General features: G+C 41.3%; 1 pseudogene; it reads right to left on the bottom strand.

Annotated features, from left to right (window-relative positions):
* Positions 1-9396: 9396 nt before the first annotated feature.
* Positions 9397-11208, bottom strand: LOC123787313 (peptidyl-prolyl cis-trans isomerase D-like; annotated as a pseudogene).
* Positions 11209-11536: the final 328 nt, after the last annotated feature.

Below are 11536 nucleotides of genomic sequence, written 5' to 3'. Positions count from 1 at the left end.
AAGCTCAGGCAGTGAATTGTGGCTATTTTTCCCCCACTGAGGACAGAGAACCAGAAGAAGCCTATTGCTAGGAAAGAAGCCCAAAACAGAAGGTCAGAGGCAAGATGAGAGGAGAGACCGGAAGAACATACCTGGGTTCATGATGGCTTCCCTCTGCTGGTTCCACAAGACCAGATGGATCCTTGTTCTTGACTCTTTGTAACCCAATGGTATGCTCAATAATGGCCCGCAAATATGTCTATGTCCTAATCCCCAGAACCTCTAAATATGTTCCCTTACATGGCAAAAAGGGCTTTACCGATGATAAAATTAAGGATCTTGACATGGGGAAATTCCCATGAAAAAGAAATGAATTTAGACACAGATCTTAACTCAAAATGGATCATGGACTTAAATGTAAGCATAAAACTATAAAACTCCTAGGAGAAAACATAGATGACCTTGAGCACGGCAAAGGCTTTTCAGAGACAACACCAAAGGCATGATCCATGAAAGAAACAATAAGCTGAACTTCAGTAAAATCAAAAACTTATGCTGTGAGAAAGACAATGTCAAGAGAATGAGAAGACATGCCACAGGGTGATAGAAAATATTTGCAATAGACACATCTGGTAGAGGACTGGTATCCAAAATATAAAAAAAACTCTTAAAATTCAGTAGTAAGATGGGGTCCCTGGGTGACTCAGTCAGTTAAGCATCCAACTCTTGATTTCAGCTCAGGTCCTGATCTCAGGGTTGTGGAATCAAGCCCCTTAGCAGGCTCTGCATTCAGCGGCAAGTCTGCTCAAGACTCTCTCTCCTCTCCCTCTGCTCCCACCTGCCCTCAAATAAATAAATAAATAAATAAATAAATAAATAAATAAATAAATAGATTTTTAAGACTTTATTTATTTGAGAGAGAGAGAGAGCAGGAATGGGGAGAAGAGGGAGAAGCAGACTTCCCACTGAGCATGGAACCCAACTTGGGACTCAATCCCAGGACCTTGGGATCATGACCTGAGCCAAAGACAGAGACTTAACCAATTGAGCCACCCAGGTGCCCCTAAATAAATAAAATCTTTAAAAAATTTTTTTAAAACCTCAGTAATAAGAAAATGAACCACCTCATTTTTTAAAAATGGGCGAAAGACCTAGACATTTTATCAAAGAAGATATACAGATAGCAAGTAAGCATATGAAAATATATTCAACATCCTATATCATCAGGGAATTAAAAATTAAATCAACAATGAGTTATCACTACATACCAATTAGAATGGCCAAAATCCAAAACACCGGCAAAACCAAATGCTGACAAGTATATGGAGCAACAGGAGCTCCCATTCATCGCTGGTGGGAATGCAAAATGGTCTAACCACTTTGGAAGACAGTTTGGCAATTTCTTACAAAACAAAACATACTCTTACCATATAGTTCTGCAATCACGATCCTTGGTGTTTACCCAAATGAACCAAACTTATGTCCACACGAAACCTGCACATGAATGTTTAGGGCAGCTTTACTCATAATTGCCAAAACTTAGAAGAAATCAAGACATCCTTCCATAAGTGAATGGATAACTAAATTGTAGTACACCCAGATTATGGAATATTACTCAGCGCTGAAAAAAATGAGCTATAAGCCATGAAAACACATGGAGGAACCATGTTTTTACATGTTAGCATATTACGAACTGAAAGAAGCCAATCTGGAAAGGTTACGCATGACATTGTGGAAAAGGCAAAACTACAGATACAATAAAAAGATCAGTGCTTGCCATGGGTTGGGGGAAGGGAGGGATAATACTGAGGAGTTTTAGGGCAGTGAAACTATCATGTATGATACTACAATGGTAGATACGTCCTTATACATTTGTCAAAACCCATAGCACATTCAACACCAAGAGTGAACCCTAATGTAAACTATGGACTCCAAGTGATAATGATGTGTCAGCACAGGTTCAGCAATGTAATAAATGTACCCCCCTGATATGGGATGTCAATAGGGCAGGAAGTTTTGCATGTGTGGGGATAGGAGGTATATGGGAACTTTCTGTACCTGATCAACCTTGCTGTGAACCTAAAATTGCTCTAAAAAATTAAATTTATTAATTTAAAAAATTACTGGTGTATACATGGGAGCAAATATAAGATGACCCTTCCAAAGTTAGAAATAATATTACCCATTAATAAAAAAATCTTTTTAAAAAATTTAGCACATATAGTAAATAAGATATTTCAAGTTAGTGAGGAAAGAGTAGATTTTTCAACGAGTGGAATTAGGGCAACTATTTGCCATTAAATAGAAAGGCTAGATCTTATGTCATTAAATGAACTCAAATAAATTGCAGATCGAACAGTGATTGAAAGGTAAGTTATTGAACCATAAAAGTATTCTTTAAAGGTGTATCTAAGCATGAAGCAAAACCCAGAAGACATTATGATCAAATAAACATTTAAAATTCAGAAATAGAGGGGGTCTGAGTGGTGTAGTTGGTTAAACATCCAACTCTTGGTTTCAGCTCCGTTCATGATCTTGGGGTCCTGGGATTGGGCTCAGCGCGCTCAGCATGGGGTCTGCTTTAGAGTCTCTCTCGTTCTCCCCCTGCCCCTCCCGCTCATGCTTTCTCTCTCTCTGAGATAAATAAATAAATCTTCATAAAAAAAATTGTAAATTCGGAAATAGAAAAAAATCGGTTTGGGGCGCCTGGGTGGCGCAGTCGTTAAGCGTCTGCCATCGGCTCAGGGCGTGATCCCAGCGTTCTGGGATCGAGTCCCACATCAGGCTCCTCCGCTATGAGCCTGCTTCTTCCTCTCCCACTCCCCCTGCTTGTGTTCCCTCTCTCGCTGGCTGTCTCTATCTCTGTCGAATAAATAAATAAAATCTTTAAAAAAAATTGGTTTGAAAAGTTAAAAAAAATCCCAGTTAAACATGCACATAGAACACTCTCTTCTCAAAAATGCTAGTAAAGGAATAAAAAAGAAATAAACCCACAAGGACCTGGAGAGTAGGAAAGAAGTCAACGGTAGATGGGAGATGATACATTCTAGAAAAAGGAAATCCGATAGAGGAGTGATAACTTCACGATTTGGAGCAAGTTGAAGCCTAAATACCCATAGTAGGTGAGATCAATAAGAAGAAAGCCAATTTACAGGGGCGCCTGGGTGGCTTAGTCGTTAAGCGTCTGCCTTCGGCTCAGGGTGTGATCCCGGGGTCCTGGGATCGAGCCCCCGCATCAGGCTCCCTGCTCTGCTGGGAGCCTGCTTCTTCCTCTCCCACTCCCCCTGCTTGTGTTCCCTCTCTCGCTGGCTGTCTCTCTCTCTGTCAAATAAATAAATAAAATCTTTAAAAAAAAAAAAAAAAAGAAGCAGCAGCAGCAAGCCAATTTACAACCCCACCCCACCCTTCATTCCAGAAGCCTCAGAACTTGGAGGCGCCAGTCCCTCACATGGCAGTGGAAAAGGACAGTTTATATATTTGATATAAGATCCCCGTTCCCAGGTTTCCCCAGCCAGGTAACTTCCTCAGGGAACTTCCCAGGAGGAAATAAAAAGTTCCTTCTCCAGAGAAATTGAGCCAGGGCGCCTGGGTGGCTCAGTCATTGGGCGGCTGCCTTTGGCTCGGGTCATGATTCCTGGGTCCTGGGATTCAGCCCTGTTGTCAGGCTCCCTGCTCAGCAGGGAGCTGCTTCTCCCTCTGCATGCTGCTTCCCCTGCTTGTGCTCTCTCTCTCTCTGTCTGTCAAATACATAGACAAAATCTTCAAGAGGAAGGAAGGAAGGAAGGAAGGAAGGAAGGAAGGAAGGAAGGAAGGAAGGAAGAGAAAGAAAGAAAGAAAGAAAGAAAGAAAGAAAGAAAGAAAGAAAGAAAGAAAGAAAGAAAGAAAGAAAGAAAGAAAAAAAAAGAAATTGAGCCAGAGGACCCAGAGGAGGGCAGGACATGAAATCAGACTGTAAACAGGAGTTTAAGTGAAGGTCACTGTATTCATTTCCCGTGGCTGCACTCTCAAATTACCATAAATTTGGTGGCATTAAAACAACAGAGATTTATTCTCTCATAGCCTGGAGAACAAAAGTTGAAAAGCAAAGTGTCAGCAGTCACATACCCGCCAAAGTCTCTAGGGAAGAATCTGTCCCTTGCCTCTCCCAGCCTCCGGTGGGTCTAGATGTTCCTTGGCTGATGGCCACATCACTCCAGTTTCGGCCTCCAGCTTCACATGGCCATCTCCTCCATGCAGACCTCCGTCTAATCTTCCCCTGCCTCTCTCCCGTAACGATATGTGTAATTACATTTAGCTTCCACCCAGGTAACCCAGGATAAACTCTTCTTCAGATCATTAATTTCATCACCTCTTTCCATACAAGGAAATAGTCACTCTCTTGCTATGTAATATTCACAGGTTCTGGGGACTAGAAAGTGAATGTGTCTTGTGAGGTGCATTTTTTTGTGCCTATCACAGTTGCTACGCTGAAGAATGAGACCCCTTTTCCTTCCCAGCTGCTGGCACGCTAGCAGCCACAGCTTTACCCACCGCACAGAAAACTGGAGAGCTCTCTGGAGAGACTGAATAGCTCCAGAGAAACTTACAGCTACTGATAGCTGGGTTCCCCTCAACAAAAAGCCAACTCACTGTCTGCTCACCCCACAGTGAAACTCATCTATTGGGACGCTGGGAGGCTCGGTTGTTAAGCGTCTGCCTTCAGCTCAGGGCGTGATCCCAGAGTCCTGGGATCGAGCTCCACATCGGGCTCCTCCACTGGGAGCCTGCTTCTTCCTCTCCCACTCCCCCTGCTTGTGTTCCCTCTCTCACTGGCTGTCTCTCTCTCTGTCGAATAAATAAATAAATAATCTTTAAAAAAAAAGAAAGAGAAGAAAGAAGCCATGGAAATTAAAAATATGATAGCCAAAATAAAAACATTCTCTTAGAAAAGTTGGAAATTAAAGTGCATGAAATCTCCAAGAAAGAACAAAAAGACTGGCAATAGGATGAAAAGGCACGGAGGCACGTGTGTGGTTCTTGGTCTTGAGGTTGTGGGTTCGAGCCCCATGTTGGGTGTAGAGATTACCTTAAAAAAAATAAAATCTTAAAAAAAAAGGAGTGAAAAGCCATAAAAACTCAAGTATCAGTCCAAGAGAGATTCAATATTAGAAAGGAGAACAGAGATATAGGAAGGAAGAAATTATCAAGCAAATAATACAAAAATACACCAATCACATCATCACCTTAAAGAGAGGATCCTGAAGATTTCAAAGAGAAAACACAGGTCATGGACAGAGGATTGGGAATCAAATGGCATCTGTTTTCTCAACGCAACATCGAAGCCAGAAAATTTCGTTAGAAGCATCTTAGATCTTAAAAATGTACTTCACCTGCTGCCAAACGGGTCTGATAGTTAAAAGTGAACTGAGATAACCAGGCAGCTTCTGAGCGTGGAACAGAAAGGATGTGTCTAGGAAATTGAGTGGAGCCCTTGAGAGAAATGCCCTTGAGGAGGCAGCCTTAGTCTGGAGAAGGCTCACCAGCTCAGTCCTAGTCTTTACAAAGACTCAGTTTTACATGGCTTTCCGGTTTGTTGACATGAATATTACTTAATAAAAATAGGATTGCTAAAACCCTGATTCTTTCCCTTCGAATTCACACATTACCCACATTATTGCATTAGTGATTTTCAATACTTCAACTTTCATTAAAAACATCTGATTTTTAGGGGCACCTGGGTGGCTCAGTCAGTTGAGCCCCTGGTTGGGGGGGGTCCGTGCTCAGTGGAGTCCACTTGAGATTTTCTCTCCCTCTACCCCTCCCCCACTCACACACGAGCTCTCTCTCTCTCTCTCTAAAAGACATAAATAAATCTTTTTAAAAATCTGATTTTTAAAAGGAGTGTAGGATCTGTAAGTCAATATAATAACCTCATTTGTCTAAATAAGCTATTAACATGTTTGTTGCAGCATTATTTTTATTAATAAAATATTGGAAATACCTTGAATAGCCATCATGAGGGAACTGGCTAAACAGATAGTGATAAATAAACGAATAAAGTACAAGCATTAAAAAGAATCAAGTAGGGGCACCTGGCTGGCTCAGCAAGTTGATCGGCTGCCTTCAGCTCAGGTCATGACCTCAGGGTCCTGGGATGGAGCACCGTATTGGGCTCCCTGCTCAGCAGGGTATCTGCTTCTTCCTCTGCCCCTTCCCCTACCCCACTCTGCCCGTGTGCTTTCTCTCTCTCACATAAACAAATAAAATCATTTTTAAAAAGGAACGAAGTAGCTGTAAATGTAGTTTCATGAAAGATTTCCATTACAGTATTCAGGGAAAAAAATAAGTTACAGAACAACATGTATAATGTGGAACCATTTATGCAAAAACCAAAAATATATCCAGGTGGTTGAAAGTGTGAAAGGGTATTTACCAGTATCTGAGGAGCGGATGGAGAGAAGGGAATTTCTACTTTTTGCTTTATACCTGTCTATGATATTTAAAATGTTTTTACTGTGAGTATGAATCAGATTGTAAAATAAAGAAAAATGCAAACCTAAGAAAAGACAATAAATGTACAAGGGGCACCTGGGTGGCGCAGTCGTTAAGCGTCTGCCTTTGGCTCAGGGCGTGATCCCAGGGTTATGGGATCGAGCCCCACATCAGGCTCCTCCGCTATGAGCCTGCTTCTTCCCCTCCCACTCCCCCTGCTGTGTTCCCTCTCTCGCTGGCTGTCTCTATCTCTGTCAAATAAATAAATAAAATCTTAAAAAAAAAGACAATAAATGTACAAAAGGTATACATAGGAAAAGAAAATAGATATCTATATTTTTCATTATGATCCTTTTAAAATCTACTATGTTTAGAATTTTATATCATGGGGTATATTATATACACTTTTTAAATAGAGCAAATTTTCTAAAACACACACACACAAAACAAAACAAGAACAAACTGAAGCCAGAAAATAAAGAATGCCTTCAAAATTCTGAAGGAAATTATTTTCAATCTAGAGTCTGATACCCAAACAATAAACTAAGTGTGAGAGTAGAATAAAGAAAGGCATCTTCATGAGTGTAAGCTCTCAAACAATTTATCTCCTATGTGCCTTTTCTCAGTAAAGCTGTTCTCCACCAGAAAGAGGAAGTAAGCCAAGAAAGAGGAAGACCTGAGATCAAGGACATAGGAATTCACACAAGAGAGGTGAAAATCATCCCTGTGATGATGACAGAGGGAAGTCCCAGGATATCAACTATGGAGCCAGTCCGGAGAGCAGCTAGTCCAGACCAACAGGCACAATTTAGGTTCCAGAGCATCTCACTAAGAAAAATAAATACATAAATGCAATCAATAGATTATCTAAGACATTTGATCTTGTGAAAAATTTCCCTGAGAGATCACTGGAGGCTGTAGGAAGAGTCGGGCCCGGCAGAACTCGGCAGAGGAGACTTACCACGAAGCTAATGGATTTTCAGTTTCAGGGCCCCTCGCCTACATGAATCCTTTCCAAAGTGCTGTAACTAATTTGTTCCAAAAGTATGTATTCTACTTAAAAGGATCTTTCAAAATACCTAAACTTCGAGCCCTATAAAACCTGTATCTCCCAAGCTGGTGATTTTCTAATTCCGTAATTCCTTCTGAACTTGTTAGCTGTGATTTTTCTTTAAAAAAAAAGAAATTTCCCGGGGCGCCTGGGTGGCTCAGTCGTTAAGCGTCTGCCTTTGGCTCAGGGCGTGATCCCGGCGTTATGGGATCGAGCCCCACGTCAGGATCCTCCGCTATGAGCCTGCTTCTTCCTCTCCCACTCCCCCTGCCTGTGTTCCCTCTCTCACTGGCTGTCTCTATCTCTGTCACATAAATAAATAAAATCTTTAAGGAAAAAAAAAAAAGAAATTTCCCAGTGTGCCCGGGATGGGGGGGGGCGGTGTTGCACTCAGTTATCTGACTCTTGATCTCAGGGTCATGAGTTCCACTCCCAGCGTGAAGCCCACTTAAAAAAAATTTTTTTCCCTTGTTAATTATTATGTAACCCTGAAATACAGTCCTTTAGGGGTTAGAATATATGTTTGATTTTTTATTTATACATTTTTAGGAATATTTAGTTAATAACCTAGAAACCTCTAAAAGTGACCAAGTTTTTCCTTCTTTGTTTTGGGGTTTTTATGGTATAACTACAAAATCGTGATAAAAAAATATATATCAGGGGCACCTGGGTGGCTCAGTGAGTTAAGCATCTGCCTTCGGCTCAAGTCACGATCCCAGGGTCCTGGAATTGAGTCCTGCATCAGGCTCCCTGCTCAGCAGGGAGTCTGCTTCTCCCTGTGCCGGCTGCTCCCCCAGCTTGTGGCTCTTGCTCTCTCAAACTAATAAAATCTAAAAATATATCTATATCTATATCTATATATATCTATATAGATATAGATATAGATATATCTAGCATCTCAAAAGTTTCCTTTGTGTCCCCTTTCAGTCACTACTCCCAAATGTAACCACCATCTTAACTTCTAACAGTACTTAGTCTTGCTTATTTTTGTATTTTATATAAATGTAATCATGATTTTGGTTTGGGTTTTCTTGTTTGGTTGTTGGTTGGTTGGTTTTTTGTGGGGTTTATTGGTTTGTGGTTTTTTTTTTTAAGATTTTATTTATTTATTTGACAGAGAGAGAGAGACAGCCAGTGAGAGAGGGAACACAAACCGGGGGAGTGGGAGAGGAAGAAGCAGGCTCCCAGCAGAGCAGGGAGCCCGATGCGGGGCTAGATCCCAGGACTCTGGGATCACGCCCTGAGCCAAAGGCCAGATGCTTAACGACTGAGACACCCAGGTGCCCCATATTGGTTTGTTTTTTATAACACTTTTTTAAAAAGATTTATTTATTTATTTATTTATTTATTTATTTATTTGACCGAGAGAGAGAAGCAGCAAGAGAGGGAACACAAGCAGGGGGAGTGGGAGAGGAATGTGGGGCTCGATGTGGGGCTCCATCCCAGGACCCCGGGACCATGACCTGAGCTGAAGGCAGAGGCTTAACGATTGAGCCACCCAGGCTCCCATCTAACACTTTTTTTTTTAAGAGTAAACCCTTATCAGTATTCCTAAACTGTAAATATGGGAAACTGAAGTATCAAAGGAAACATATCAGGGATCATATATAACAGACAAAAACCTTTAGGGGCGCCTGGGTGGCACAGCGGTTAGGCGTCCGCTTTCGGCTCAGGGCGTGATCCCAGCGTTCTGGGATCGAGCCCCACATCAGGCTCCTCCACTATGAGCCTGCTTCTTCCTCTCCCACTCCCCCTGCTTGTGTTCCCTCTCTCGCTGGCTGTCTCTCTCTCTGTCGAATAAATAAATAAAATCTTAAAAAAAAAAAAAAACTTTAAAATTTCTTATTGCCTTTATACAATCAACGCATAATATTTAAGTAAAACTGAATTCCTTATTAGGCAAACAATTTTGTATATGCTGCCTTTTCTTTATTTTTCTGTGCTTTTATCTTTTGTTTGACTTTCAGCAATTCTGCCTGGATAGCTTTATCTTCCAGGACCAGCTTGATCGTATTCTTTTATTTCTTTTTTATTTTTATTTTTATTTTTTGGAGTAAAGCAATAGAAGTTTATTAAGTGAAGATACAGAAAAAGCTCTCGAGAGTGAGAGGGGTCCCAACAGGGCTGCCCCTGAGGGTGATGGTATTCTTTTAATCCTTGGTGTCCCCGACAGCTCACATGCAATGCTTTGGTATTCAATGGGTCGATTTCAAGAGCCTCCGAACAACTGTCAATTGCTCCCGGCCGGTGTGATATCTTCAGTTTACAAGCACCAATATTCAGCATGCAGTTTAAAGCTTCGATCTATCCGTTTTCTCAACAACAGTCTTTGAAACTTCCACATACCTTAAAACTTTTCTGTATTTTTTAATGGCCATCTCCCAGTTCTGGGATTTGAAAAAAGTATTTCTGATGTTTTTAAAGTCTTCTGTTACCAGTAAAATTTTATCTACATCTTTTAAAGCTATGTCTGCATCCTCAGGGAAATCTGGATGATGGTCACCAGAACGTCTTCTGGGAATAGGCTCCAATCATCCCCTTTCTTCAATTCTCCTCATTCTGCAATAATGCACAATTTGGCAGGTTTTTCACCTTTCACTTCTACATTTTCCAGTATCCTTGCCCCACCCATTCCTTTAATTACTTGGCTAAATACCACCTGTCTCGCATCCAAATGAAGAGTCGAAACTACTGAGAACCATTTGTATTGCAGCCTGCATTTGCCATGCTCATTAAACCTCCCTGACCGTGCTTACAATAGAAATTTTCATCTTCAGGGCACCAGGGTGGCTCAGTCGCTTAAACCTCTGACTGGATCTCAGTTCAGGTCATGATCTCAGGGTTGGAGAATCAAGCCCCACCTCCGGCTCCACATCTAGTGGGAGTCTGCTTGAGACTCTCTCCTTCTCCCTCTCCCCCACACCTCCCCCCACTCATGCTAGTGCTGTCTCTAAAATAAATACATAAATATTTTTTAAAAGAAAAAAAGGAAAGTTTGGGGGTGCCTGGTGGCTCAATCAGTTGGGTATCGGGCTTTGGCTCAGGTCATGATCTCAGGGTCCTGGGATCCAGCCCTGCATTGGGCACCCTGCTCAGTGGGGAGTCTGCTTCTCTCTCTCCTCTCATGCTCTCTGTCTGTCTCTCTCTCTCTCACACACAAATAAATAAATAAATAATTTAAAAAAAAGAAATTTTCATCCTCAAAACTTTCACCATAAACACTTTCTCTCTCTGTCCCATTTTGATATAAGAAGTCTACACCCTGAATCATAAATTCTTTTTTCTTTTTTTTTTTAAGATTTTATTTATTTATTCAACAGAGAGAGAGTACAAGCAGGCAGAGCAGCAGGCAGAAGGAGAGGGAGAAGCAGGCAGAGAGCCCAACGTGGGGCTCAATCCCAGGATCCTGGGATCACGACCTGAGCTGGAGACAGCCACTTAACCAACTGAGCCACCCAGGCACCCCTAAATTTCTTAATAATTCAATGGAAAGGGCATCCATCAAAATGGGGAGGTTTCCCAGTGGTGAATCCAATGCCTTTTTCTCTTGTACACAAGGCACAAAAATTTTCTGCAGTTTTGGATACAATACCTGCAAACAATTCTAAGACAGTTCAACCAACTTGCTTCCCTCCAATATTCACATCAAAGAAGACTTGGGGGTTATTGGGGTTGGAGGGCTTAGTTGAGGGGGATGGGTGTGACATTTTGAACTGCAGATGCACGTGGGAACAGACTCTTATTTCTTTTTAATTACAAAGTTCTTCTATATATATTTATTCTCCTATGTGCCTAGAAAAATATTTTAGGTCATTAGTATCTTAGGTCAGATTGTCCCCACAAGAACACTTTGACAATTTATACCACCAGAAGTATGAATGTACCCATTTCCCTGAAACTTACCACACTGAGCTCTTTTTTTTCTTAATAAGAGTAAAGTGTATCTGGTTGTTTTATTTTTCATTTCTGATAAAGAAACATCACATATAAGAACACAAAGATAACAATACAAGTCAGAAGACAATGGAATGACAT

This window comes from Ursus americanus, chromosome 17, assembly GCF_024610735.1.
Source record: "Ursus americanus isolate L20-20 chromosome 17, mUrsAme1.1.p, whole genome shotgun sequence".
Lineage (NCBI taxonomy): Eukaryota > Metazoa > Chordata > Mammalia > Carnivora > Ursidae > Ursus > Ursus americanus.
The sequence above is the reverse complement of the archived record's forward strand: the minus strand, read 5'-3'. Positions and strand labels throughout refer to the sequence as shown.